General features: G+C 33.5%; 1 long non-coding RNA gene across 1 annotated transcript; it reads left to right on the forward strand.

The window, feature by feature from the left end:
- The first annotated feature begins 10,780 nt into the window (after positions 1-10,780).
- On the forward strand, positions 10,781-12,217 carry LOC116405962. Its single transcript, XR_004219047.1, has 3 exons — positions 10,781-10,830; positions 10,992-11,037; positions 11,802-12,217. It is a non-coding gene; the product is annotated as an uncharacterized LOC116405962 (long non-coding RNA).
- Positions 12,218-12,722: the final 505 nt, after the last annotated feature.

Genomic DNA, 12,722 nt, shown 5'->3' on the forward strand with positions numbered 1-12,722 from the left:
GTCCTAAACTAACCCACCATTTCACAACAGTGAACAAGTTTGATCGTTAGGGGAATCCTTTTGATAATAAGTGCACAACCATGCCCCAATTCCAATGTTGCCCAAAAGTAAAGGCCTTTCTTCACAAGGCTCCATAAAAAAAAGTTCGACTTTCACATAAAGATCTTATTTCTTTTTTATTGGCTCCAAGAGATCTATTTTCACCACGCAAATCCCTTTTGTTATCATGGAAATGTGTTGTTGTGCTCAAACCAAATCTCTGCTAGCAACACTTTTATCAAATTAACCCATATTGTTTTTTTTTAAAAAAAGGATATGAGTCTCACTATTATTAATATTGAAAATGAAGAGACAAAGTTCAATGTCATGAGGATTATACAAAGAGCAATAGGATGGAGGATCAACAGACGCACCTGGACATCTCAACTAGGTTGACACCCCCTTAGCGCCCTCATCACATCCAAAAAGCGACAACACAAGATCAAAACTAAAAGCCACAAATAGAAGGCTTTTTTTGTGTTTGTTTTGCCTTTGGACATTACTCCTTTGTTATGGGTTTTAGCTTGGTTGGATATGATGAGGGTGCTATGGGGGGTGTCAACCTAGTTGAGATGCCAAGGTGCACCCCTGATCCATGGTTACATGTTCCTTGTATAACTCTCTTGTACTATGAGCTTTGTCTAATTATTATTATTATTTTAATATTAATAAAGACGTTGTCTCCTTTTCAAAAAAAAAAAAAAAAAAAAACAAAACAAAAACAAAAAACAAAACAAAAGCCACAAATATAAAACCAAACAAAATGATAAAATAATATGTCCAAAACAAAATCATAAATCATAGGTAGCAGGTCGAGAACAAAGAAGAATAAGCCTTGATTGAGCAAAAAATCCCAACAAATATTGAATGTTTGGAGAAGCGGAACCAACATTTCGATACAAAGACATAGTCAATTAAAAGGTGCTAAATATTTTTCATGTTATCAAACAAATGGGGCAGACATGAGGTGAGAGGACATGGGAGGGAAGTTTTCTTTGAAGTACTAAAGCACAATTTAATTTTCCAAACAACGTAATCCATATGGGGATATTTATCCAAAGAGTGAGCTAACTAGCCCAATGAGTGATTGTTTTATAAAACATCGTTTTGAAATAACAAGTATTTAACAATTAACTCTTAACATAAATGAAATCAAACTCAAACAACTTATCTCAAACTTTCCCTCTCAGTTGCTATACCTGAATCGTCGAGACGAAAAACAATAAACTAGGCATAGAAGCCCTATCCCGTGATACGATACTTACGAGATGAAACTCTAGGCATGTCAATTGTGCCCTATCTCGTTTAACTACAATGAGATGGAAAACTAGGCATTCGTACAGGCTCTCGTCTCTTGAGATGGGAAACTAAGCATCTTTAGAAGTCTTCATCTCTTATCTAATACCAATGATGGAAAGCTAGGTATTTACTGAATATCAAATCAAATGACCTCTATGCACAAAAATCTCTCCCGAAAGGGTTGCTATATATTTAGAATATTTTAGGTATAGACTAAAACATGCTAATATTATTTTCAAGCTTAAACATTTTGAAAACTTAGCACAATCATGATTGCTTATAATTTTCATTAGTAAATTCATCAATAAAAACATGTTTTACCAAAATGTTTCTAAATCATGCTTTGGAAATACATTATAAGTCAGTATCCTCAAATATTCAAACATCAAAGCATGCTTGAAACATTGATAGTAAATTCATGTTTAGAAATCAACTTTAAACTCATTTTTGTCACTTATCGAGAGTAGCTTGGACCCTTGGCTTATAAACTGTTCTATCTCCTTCAGATCTAAATATCAAAACTTTGCTTAAAATTTCCAAAACCACAAAAACAGCCCAAAGACATTAGCTTGCGTACAAAATATTGTGGCAGAAGTTGGCAGCGCGCGTAGGGCTTGCCTTGCCATGTCTCATTCTAACCTCAAGTGCAGCGTGTCACAATCACAACTTTTCAAACACGGAACAGACAATTGTGCGGCACTTGTTGTAACTCGATGAACACCGTCAGTTGTATGAAATTCGATACGATGTAGCCTCCCTACAGGTTTTAAGAGAAATTGGTTTTTATTAAACATGAGAGAGAAAGGAAAGCATTGGAAAACATCGTTAAAAAAAACTTTGAAGATTGTCCATTGCAAAGAGAGCTTAAAATTGCAAAGAGTACCTCTGTGATGAGATTGGTTTGTGGAACCAATTGGATGGGAAAAAGTTTAGAGATATTTGAGAGAAACTCTTTTCTTTTGCAAAGAGCAATAGCGTTAGCCTTATTTTTTTCTTTTTATTAATTCATTTTTTAAGAAATTGTTTTCTTCTAGATATTTATAACTCTCTTTCCTCTCTAGAATAGAAAATGAAGTAGAAGAGAACCATGAGATTCTATTAATTTACAATAATTAAAATTAATATATATTTTCAAATCTACTTATTAATTAAACATTAATCAATTAGTTAATAATTAATGAAATCGAATTTAATTAAATAATATTAAACTAAACTATTAATCGCCGAACCTTCCCTTCGCGTTCATCTGTGCATTCATCTGCGTTCATCGCCGAAAAAGACTTCCCTTTGCGTTCATCAGCGTTCACCTTCATTCATTTGCGTTCATCGTCCGTCACCGTTCGTCTGCTTTGCGTTCCCTTCACCTTCGTTGATTTCGCGTCTGTCTGTTCACGTTCGAAATGTGTAAACACATTCTCTTGTTTGAAAATGAGTAAACACATTCACCGTCCTTCTGTTGATTCCACTTTCGCTAAACTCTATTCGTTTCCAAATCCTTCATGGTTACTCATTCATTTTCTTCCCTTTCTAAAGGTAATAATTTTCCTTTTTTTCCTTTGTGATTAAAATTTGTAATTTGTTATTTAAATTGGAATGCAAAATTAAAGAAGAGGAAATGTGCCTTAGAGAATGGAAAGAAGTTTTGCATTTTAGGCTTGAAAAGGGGGGATACAAGTTATTATAATTGTAATATATAATATTTGAACAAGGCTACCAAGCGTGCAAATATGATTCATTGGTTAGTTTAGGGATTGGAAAGAGAAGGATTGTGGAGTTTGTGATAATTTTTGGTACACTGGAGCTGGAAACAGAGAATATTAAAAAACACATACTGTTATACACAGTATTATAATAATACGAATCACTAGCTTTTCTTCTTCGTTTTCTTTTTCTTCTCCTTGAATTTTTGTTATGGGTATTGTATTCCGTTTTGTGTTTTAGATTGTGAAGTATGGGGTAGCTAAACTCTTAATCCTAGGGATAGATGTAGACAAAGTTTATGAATTATTCTTTGTAATGCATCTGATTATTTGCTCTTCATCTTTTCATGTTTTTATGTGAATAACGTTCATAATATCTTAATCACAGATTAATTGTTGATTGGCCATGAACCTTAATCTTTGCATGACTAGAGTGGTTATGAACTTGGAAAGAGATAATTAAGGATCCTTGAGGAGGTTGTTGAAAGAAGTGGACCTAAAAACTTTTGTTTGTTAATAAAAAGAAAAATGAACAGAGATTCATCTTCGTCATGGGTCTTGATGTTTAATTTAATTTAAATTGTGTATGAATTTTTAATTACGAGAATTTTAATATGTTGCAAGAGCACTATAGCCAAGGTATAGAGTGAGGGAGATAAGGTTTATATGTCTTAGAGAATGGAAAGATGGAATTTGTGCTAAAATCATTAGTGTTCCAAATACAATTATGAATTGGGTATAGTTGCATTCCCCCTTCTGGATTGCATAGCACATAAATATACTCTCATGGATTGCATAGCACATAAATATACTGTCAAAAACAATAACATAAAACACAAACTTGATTTAGTTTCATTCACACTTGTACACCAACATGTTTCAAGTAATGATCATATATTAAAAATCATTTTCAAATTTGGTAATATAAAATGGAAGAAGTGAGACCTTGAGGTTTTGACCACCAATACTATCTAACTGATGAGTTTATGATTTTTGTTTCTATTGTGTTCTTTCCTTAAGCTTTAACTTGTTTTAGGGGCAAGATGGTGAAGGTCTAGTCCACAACCTTTCCCAAGAATTTAATGATGTTTGGGTTGACCCAATTATTGTTATTGGACACCGTTTTATGGTAATTGGTTGTTATGGTTTTTAAGTGTGTTTTGATATCTTGTGTTAAAAAATAATTGCAAAAAGTCGGAAAAGTTTGTTAAAGATTAGGTGTTTTTAAGTTTGTCATTCCACTTTAATTCTCACCAGTACTTGCTGAATGGAAGCCTCTTGTCTAAGACAATTCGAGTGGAATAACTCTTGTGACTACCACAACATTTGGGAACTCACCAAATGTAAGACTATTCCTTTATCCTAGCATTTGATCTCTCTCTATAATTTGGTTTGCTATCGTAAGTTTCATTAAAATAAATGCTGATAATTCAACTCCAATGTTCTTATTTTCTTAACTCCCATTCAGTCAGTTAGAATCAGAACTCATTTATTTATCTTGTCTCCATAATTTGGATTCAAAGATTCATCACAATAATCTTCTCAACAACATTCTTGAAAAGGTATTGAATTTTCAACTGTGTGACCTTTATACACAAATTTCTTCAAAGAAATTTACATTCTTTAGAGTTTAGAGCTTTGAATTCTAGTACAACTTATAAAGCTTTTGATACTTGTTAGAATTTTTTGCTTGGTGCGGATAAAACCTTATTTACATTCTTTCTTTCCTGCATGTTCTCTTTTGATATTTGTTAGACTTTTTTGCTTGGTTGTCCTTAGTGTTTTCCTCTTTAGCTGAAATTTTCTATCTTGAAAAAAATAGAGCTTTAAAATTCAACTTTAACTTTATTTGATACTATCTTAGTCCATACTTATTTTGGTATTTCTTTCCTTTCTCACAAACAAATCTAAGAGGTTGCCTTCACAATATGGCCAATTAACAATATGGCAACCTTTTTCATTGCAAAACATATTAGAGGTTGGTTACTTAGTTAGCCTTATTGGGTAAATAATTGACATTTAGGTACTTTTTAGTTTGTATATTTATAGATGCCAAATCGATATGTGAATTTTAATTGTTGCTTATTTGAAACATTGCAACCATTTGATAAAATGTTGCTATGTGAATCCATCTTAACTTGATATATTATTTTATTTTGGTTTAGGTTGTGGAATCCAAGTTTGTATTTGAAGTCAAATTCATCCAAGATCATTGAGTTTCAAAGCTTCTTTAATTAAGATTTTGTTTCTTGAACTAGAATTGTAGTCTTGTGATTTTTGGAATAGCATAGTTGGATTGGTTTTGTAATTTTGGTTTTGTAGATTCATCCAAGATCACTGAAGTAGTGTTTTGTATATGACAATATCGAACAAACATGTAAAGTTTTCGAAATGTTCATACATATATGATTAAATGTTAATATATGTTAAAGTTTTGGAATTGTACTCGTGCATATTTATGAGATTGTTGGCCACACTACAGGAATTATAGAGACAATACAGGAACAAAAATATAAATAAATTATAATTTAGAAAAAAAATGAAACAAGCTTGACGTTTTTTAAATGTCATAAACAAATACATTCTTGACGGTTTTTCAATGTCATTAACAAGTAAATTCTTGATGTTTTTTAAACGTCATAAACAATTGTGTTCTTGACCGTTTTTAAATGTCATAAATTACATTCTTGATAGTTTTTAAATGTCATGAATACTCATTCACTTGACGATTTTTAACTGTCATGAATATTTGTATACTTGACGTTTATAAACTATTAAGAATCGCTATTCTTGACGTTTTATTAACCGTCAAGAACTTTGACTTTCTTGACGCTGGCTTCAACGACGGTTTTAAAACCGTCAAGAATAGTGATTCTTGACAGTTTAAAAACGTCAAGAGAATCTGTTTTTGTAGTAGTGAATGATAAGCTTATTGAGTCGGCGATCTAGCCACTCTCACTCGTACAAATCAAAGGACAATCTCTCGTAACAAGAGTTCATAATACACTCAAGATTAAGACTAAGTTATCTAGGTCATCCTAGTGAAATAGAAACCTAACTAGTTAATGTAGTAACACCAAGTGGTTACTATTTCACGATCTGGTCTATTGCAATCTCATTGCATAGGATACCTTCACTCGCATGTCAACTACATGAACACATTGGATCATTGTATTTGTATCAAATACAAAGTGAGTCGTATTCATAATGTTACCATGATAAAGGTACCCAGTCTTATCCCTATACTATAGACCCTTTAAGCTGATCTCGAACATTGATCCCTGTATGTCTCTACATACTATTCAATACTTATTAAACAGTTTAGATGTTAGTTTATTGGATTTGAGTTATTAAGACAAAACTAATAATATAATCAATAACAATATTACAATAATAACACTTTATTAACAATGGTCAATGGATTATATTTACAATCTACGAGTTTTAGGACATAAATTCCAACAAACTCCCACTTGGACTAAAACTCTAGTCTCTTTGGGATGTTCATAATAAAGTAATCATCTAACATTGAAAATGGTAAAATGTACAAGTGTATTACATAAAATGTGTATATACAAATACAATAAACTAGCGCATCCTCATACCCATTACACATCTGCCACTTTTCCTAGATTACCTAATGTACATAACTCGCAGATCTAGACTTTCTAGAAGACCCTCGAACACTTTAGCCATGAGAGTCTTTGTAAATGGATTAGTAATATGCCCCACTATTATCACAATATAAAGTGATGGGGCATGTTCATGTTTGGAACAACTTCCAAATTATGCAAGAACTTCCTTAGCAAAACTGCTTCTTTTGCTGCTTCACAAGTAGCAATATACTCAACTTTCATAATAGAGTGTGTAATGATGCGTGGCTCAGGCTGCTTGATCATGCCAGGACATGCTTCTTGCATGTCCCAAGCCTAAATAACCTCTTTCGCTCAAAACACACGCTCATCTCACCTTGTCATTCTGGCAATCAACCCACCCTTGGCCTTGCCTAGAAATATGATTTTTCTACCAGAAACTTAACTCGACTTTGAAGCTTAAATCAATAAGATTCCTTCTACAAACTTACTTAGAATGTCTTCACTAGCTTACCACAAAGTGTCACTACAAATTCCAAGTATTGAGTTATGTAGCTCCAAAATACTCTACATTGTTCAAGTTTTTTTTTTTTTTTTTTTCTGAAAATGACCTTTGAGTCTTTCTTCACTTCAATGCCTTTCTTCCTGGTAGCCTTTCTCCTGATACTACACTCAATTTAGGAGATTTTTGAAGTAGAGTTACCCAATTAACACAAGTTGATTGTTAACATAATTCATCCAAAGTTGTACATATAGTGATCCTTGCATGCTCTTTGGTTGACACTTTTATTCTCACCTCTTACGCCTATACTTGCCACTTTTATTCTCACCTCTTACGCCTATACTTGCCACTTTTATTCTCACCTCTTACGCCTATACTTGCCACTTTCCACCTCATGCAAGACACTTATTTGGCAAAACTTAGGTATCTTGTATGTTGTCCACTTGTACTCTACCGCACATCTTACTCATATTGCTTAAGTCATCCTTGGACGCATATCCCTTTTTCTATGAGGGTTCTTTAGTAAATTCTTACTGCCAAGATTGCCTAAGACTTTTTTTTCTCGCCTAATCTCCCAAACATCCCTCAATGCCTTCAACAAACCATGCCATCCTGACTAGCATTTGGTTGAATTGCCCCATTGGCCGCATGGCCTATGTCCACATAGCCCACCTCTTTGTTGCATGACATTCCTTATCCACGTTCTAACTTCTTTAGAGTTTCTTGACATTTCTTAGATGCTTAGCTTCCTTGCCTAGCGCATACCCTTGGTCATATAGCCTTGTCTTATAGAGGTTGTCTTGACACCTTTCGGCCATACCACATCTCAACCTTTGGCCACCCAACATGTCTCTTTAGAGGTTCGCTTGACACTTTTGGCCGCCTAGAGTATGCAACATGCCCTAGCCAACACTTAGCCATATTTCAAACACCCTTTAGGTTTTCTTTGTTACGATGACACTTTTCTTTTGTCATCTTAAAAATATTAACACATCTTCCATAACACTTCAACTAAACTATTTAATCTTAAACCATCTTTCTCCTAACATCAACCCCTAATGTCCTATTGAGTTCTTTAGATGAATTAAGGATTATTGAGTATCGGGGTTTACACGCGAGATGTAAGTCTTCCTCCTTGGAATTACGTATAGTAGTGTGCGGAGGGAGAGGAATGTGATGCAGGTCTTCCTCCTCAACCCTAAGGAATTTTTCTTCGCTAACAATGCCCTTTTGATCGGGTAAGGGCTTGTTCGGTCAGGTCGTGAGGTGAAGGATGTTGTTATAATGATGGGGGATTTGGTGGTGAGAGGATAATAGACATGCGAGAGGACTTGGGTAAGATTGATGAGGGGGAGGTTCAATTTTTGGATGAGGACTGGAATTGAAGGATTTGGATTTTGGAGGAGGCGATGAGAGAGTTAAGGGTCGGATTGCAAGAGCTTTAGGGTCGATGACCAAGATGTTTATTAATAACATGTGTTTGATACATAATTACAACACTTTGACCAAACAACCAATGCTTAACTATTTTCAAAACGTCTGGTCATCTGCTGCAAATCCTTCAACCTTCTTCTCTACTTAGCCTAAACACCTCATCTTGGAAGATGAATTTTTGAAAGAATGTCTAAAAGACTAAGGTTTATGAAATCCTTTTCGCAATACCTTTTCATAAACATCATTTCGCATAAACAACATCAAATAATTTTATCTCGCATAAACCTTTCTTTATCCTTAACATACTCATAACATAACAATTTCACATAAACACACATTAGTTAAGCATTCATTCCTTTCACCAAAGATTTTGAATTGTTCTCTACACTTTGATGTAGAACATCTCCCTTCTTGATGTTTCTTGAGTTTTATCCTAGAGGAGGGTTTGAATTACCTTTTGTAGTTTAGGATTAGTTATTTGAATTACCAATTTTGTATCTTGAGTTAGTTATAACTAACTCAACTCCAAGTTAAACTAACTCAACCCCAAGTTAGTTTAACAACTCTTGTAATCTCCAGCCTATAAAAAGCTTCTCATTTTCATTAATAAGACATAAAAAAAAGAGGCATTATACATAAAGATTTCTAGCTTTGCAATTACTGCATCAATTGGTATCAGAGCATGATCCTAGCTCACTCTTCCCTAAAAAAACTTGGATCCTACCACTCTTATCCATGGACGCGGAAGCCTCCTTCAACCAACGCTTGCAGTTGGTAGAACAAGCTATTGAAGAACTTCGAAAAGGGCAGTCGGATATACAACAATCGTTAGTAGAATTAACAAACCTTTTTACCCGATTTCATGTCCAACCTTTAGAAGAAGCAATTTAGCCCCCAAGAAACCCAATTGCAGGAAACCAAGAAAGACAAGAAAGACCAATAAACTCTGTTGTAAACCAAGAACTACTAAGAAATCAACCTATTCACATCCACAATAATCGATTGTATGGAAACAACGTACCTGGAAATTTCTTAAGCGATTCTGACTCTTCCGATGAAGACAACTTGCTGAACATTCATCAAGAACCTCAACAAAGGCTTGGACTTCGACCATACTTTCAAGAAGATCAAGAAATACGTATGAAAGTGGATCTCCCTACCTTCAATGGTCGAATTGACGTGGAGAAGTTTCTTGATTGGATCAAGAACGTAGAAAATTTTTTCGACTATGCCAATACACCCAAACACAAGAAGGTTCGATTAGTTGCTCTCAAACTTTAAGGTGGCGCAAGCGCTTGGTGGGATCAATTACAAAACAATAGACGATTATTCGGTAAACAATCTAAAGATTAGCTGAATATCTTATAAAAAGATGTTGCCGTAGGCTTAGTGGTGACAGGTGAGAAAGTAAGCTGTGTCTTTTATGACTCTTAAACGTTGAAGTCAATCAATGAGTTCCAAATGCAATATTGGAAGTTTTCTTAAATATTTTGATGCTTTTGCATGTTATGAAAGAACTTGGTTAGATGTGAGAAAGGGGTTTATGAGATTAGTTACTTACTATTCCCTTTTTCACTGTCATTGCTACTCAGTAGACATGCTATGGGCTCGTGTTTCTGTAGAATATAATTCAGATGCTCTTTCTCTAGATTATAATTTATATGTTCTCTCTACAAATTTGAAGTAATTTCTACTGCTTTTGCTAATATTCTCTAAAGCTTATTCAAAATGTAGTTGTTTAATAACTGTTCAGATTTAAAATATATTATAGAGTTAAATTTAACACAGTTAATCAGCTTAAGCATTTGACTCTGGTGTTCTTAAGATATAAATTCAAATCCCTATAATTTTATCATGTGGATCTTTTCAATCTTCTCACATACTGTCTTCATTTCATAATCTTGCCTACTAGCTGCGTATCATCAATGAAATTACCATAGGAGTCCACATGTGGTAATTATGGATCTAGCACGATATACTGCGTATCATGTTGTTGGAGATCATTTTAAATGATTAACCAGTCTATTGGTGGTTTGAGTCTTTCCTTTTGAATCTATAGGTTGTTCAATGGTCTAATATTAACTGTGTTTAGATTTATGGTAATTTTCATTCTTTTACAGCCTTAATAACCAAGAAAAGGTGTGCTTTGATAATCTTTTCTTTCTCTTCGGCAGGTTGGTAATGTAGAAAGGATACATGTATACTATGCCCATGGACTAGATAGCCCAACCTTTGTTCGCCGATGTTATTGGCTCCTAGATAAGTATGTTATGGTTGAAAGAAAATTGTTAAATTTCTTGCTACCAGTTGTTTCAGTGGGGTCTATCCCCATCATGCCACAAGCAAAGAAAAATGAAATTAAACAGTGGAAGTATATCGTGTTCTACTTATATAATTTATGACTTGCTTCTGCTTTTTGTTCAGGACCTTTGAACACATTGTCCTTGTTTATTACCGTGAAACACAAGAGGTTAGGTTCAGCACAATGCATCTGCAGTTACTGAAATATTATCTTGAGACAAACTTTTATCATTGGACTACTACATCTATTTAAGATTTGCTAATTTTTCCTCCATGGTTGCAATATTAGAACTTCATCCAAAATAATGTTGTCATGTGTGTCTTTAAATTTTTACTGGCAGTCTGGCACCATATAGATCTAGTAGTTGTGCATGCATGTCTTCCTCTCTATCCTCCATTGAAAAACTCGATAATTATCTGTTTGTGTTTTATTTTGATGATTTAATCCAACATTTATTATGGATAAAGTCAGCCATAAAATACATATGTTTACTACTGCTCTTTGTACATTTTAAATACTAGATTTCTTGATGATTGTTGTCTTTAAGTTGCTCTTAATGTTGTTGCATATCGAGAAATGCACTGTAATTTCTGTACCAATTTTATCACTGCTTTTAACTAAATCTTCAAAAATCAAGGCACCACCTGGATGTAGAGTGCTATATGGTGATTCAAGTGTTGAGAGTTCTCTTTCTTCTGCTATCCATAAATTTATGGAATGGAAAGGCAATGATCATGACACTATTTTTTGTCAGATAAACACTGGTTTCATATGCTTCAACTCTGTGGTGCTTCACAGCACACGGATAAAACTTCCAAACATTCTGCACCCAATATTACCATAATGCATTTGGACATTTCATTAACAACTTCTTACAATTAGCCTTTCTATATTGAAAATAATTCGTTGTCTTAACTTCCTGTTGCTCCTAGTTTCAGAATTTTCCATCCACATCGTTGAACTCAAATTCTGGTTCTGTCTCTAACCCATCAACTCCGTGGCTTTTATCGGAGGAACTTGATTCCAAGGCTACTCATGTTTATTCTCTTGGTGAAAATGAATTGTCAGGTGATACTGGCCGAACCTGTCAAAAATAAATGAGTCATAGTTTGTTTGATCATTCATTTTCTAATCTTTCTTCTTTATATTTAATTAGTTGTTTAATTTCTTAAAAAAGAATTCTGGTTTATTTATAGTATATTTGGTAGTATGCATGCCTCAGCTCCTTTAATGCATGTCTCTTACAGTATATTTGGTAGTCTTTTATAATGTTACACCCTTTTTTTTAATTCCTAAAACCTTTTAACTTTCCAAATTTTCATTCATTCTTTTAGAAAATTATTTTCATTATTTTTTTATGGTTACAAAACCATCCATTAACTACATTAATTAGACAATTCACTCCAATAATAAATAAATAACTTTTTTGGATCTAAGGTCTTTTCTCATTCTACAAATTTAATTTACTATATAAAGGTTATTATGCTAATTGAAAAATATATTTCTCTCAAGTATGCAATGACAGAAAATTAGGTTATAACTATATAAAAAATATATTTTTAGGTATTATAATTTTTTTAAAAAATTATATTTTAAATTTTTAATAAAACCTTGCATTTGGGGATTCACATGTTGTTACTTGTCGAACCAAAAAAGATAAATTCGTGGTGAAAACTCTTTAAAAGCCCAATTCGTGGAAGGAAAAATTGAACTGTGGCGTTGAGTTATTTTGTTGTTGAAGAAGATCGGTAAAAAACCCACAGCATTAAAACTTCTTTTTGTTTCTTTAAGTATATTTTAGATTGCAGCGTATTTTCTATTTGGGTTTAGTTAGGGTTTCTCTTGTTTATTCA

The sequence above is a fragment of the Cucumis sativus genome, unplaced genomic scaffold (genome assembly GCF_000004075.3).
Source record: "Cucumis sativus cultivar 9930 unplaced genomic scaffold, Cucumber_9930_V3 scaffold52, whole genome shotgun sequence".
Classification (NCBI taxonomy): domain Eukaryota; kingdom Viridiplantae; phylum Streptophyta; class Magnoliopsida; order Cucurbitales; family Cucurbitaceae; genus Cucumis; species Cucumis sativus.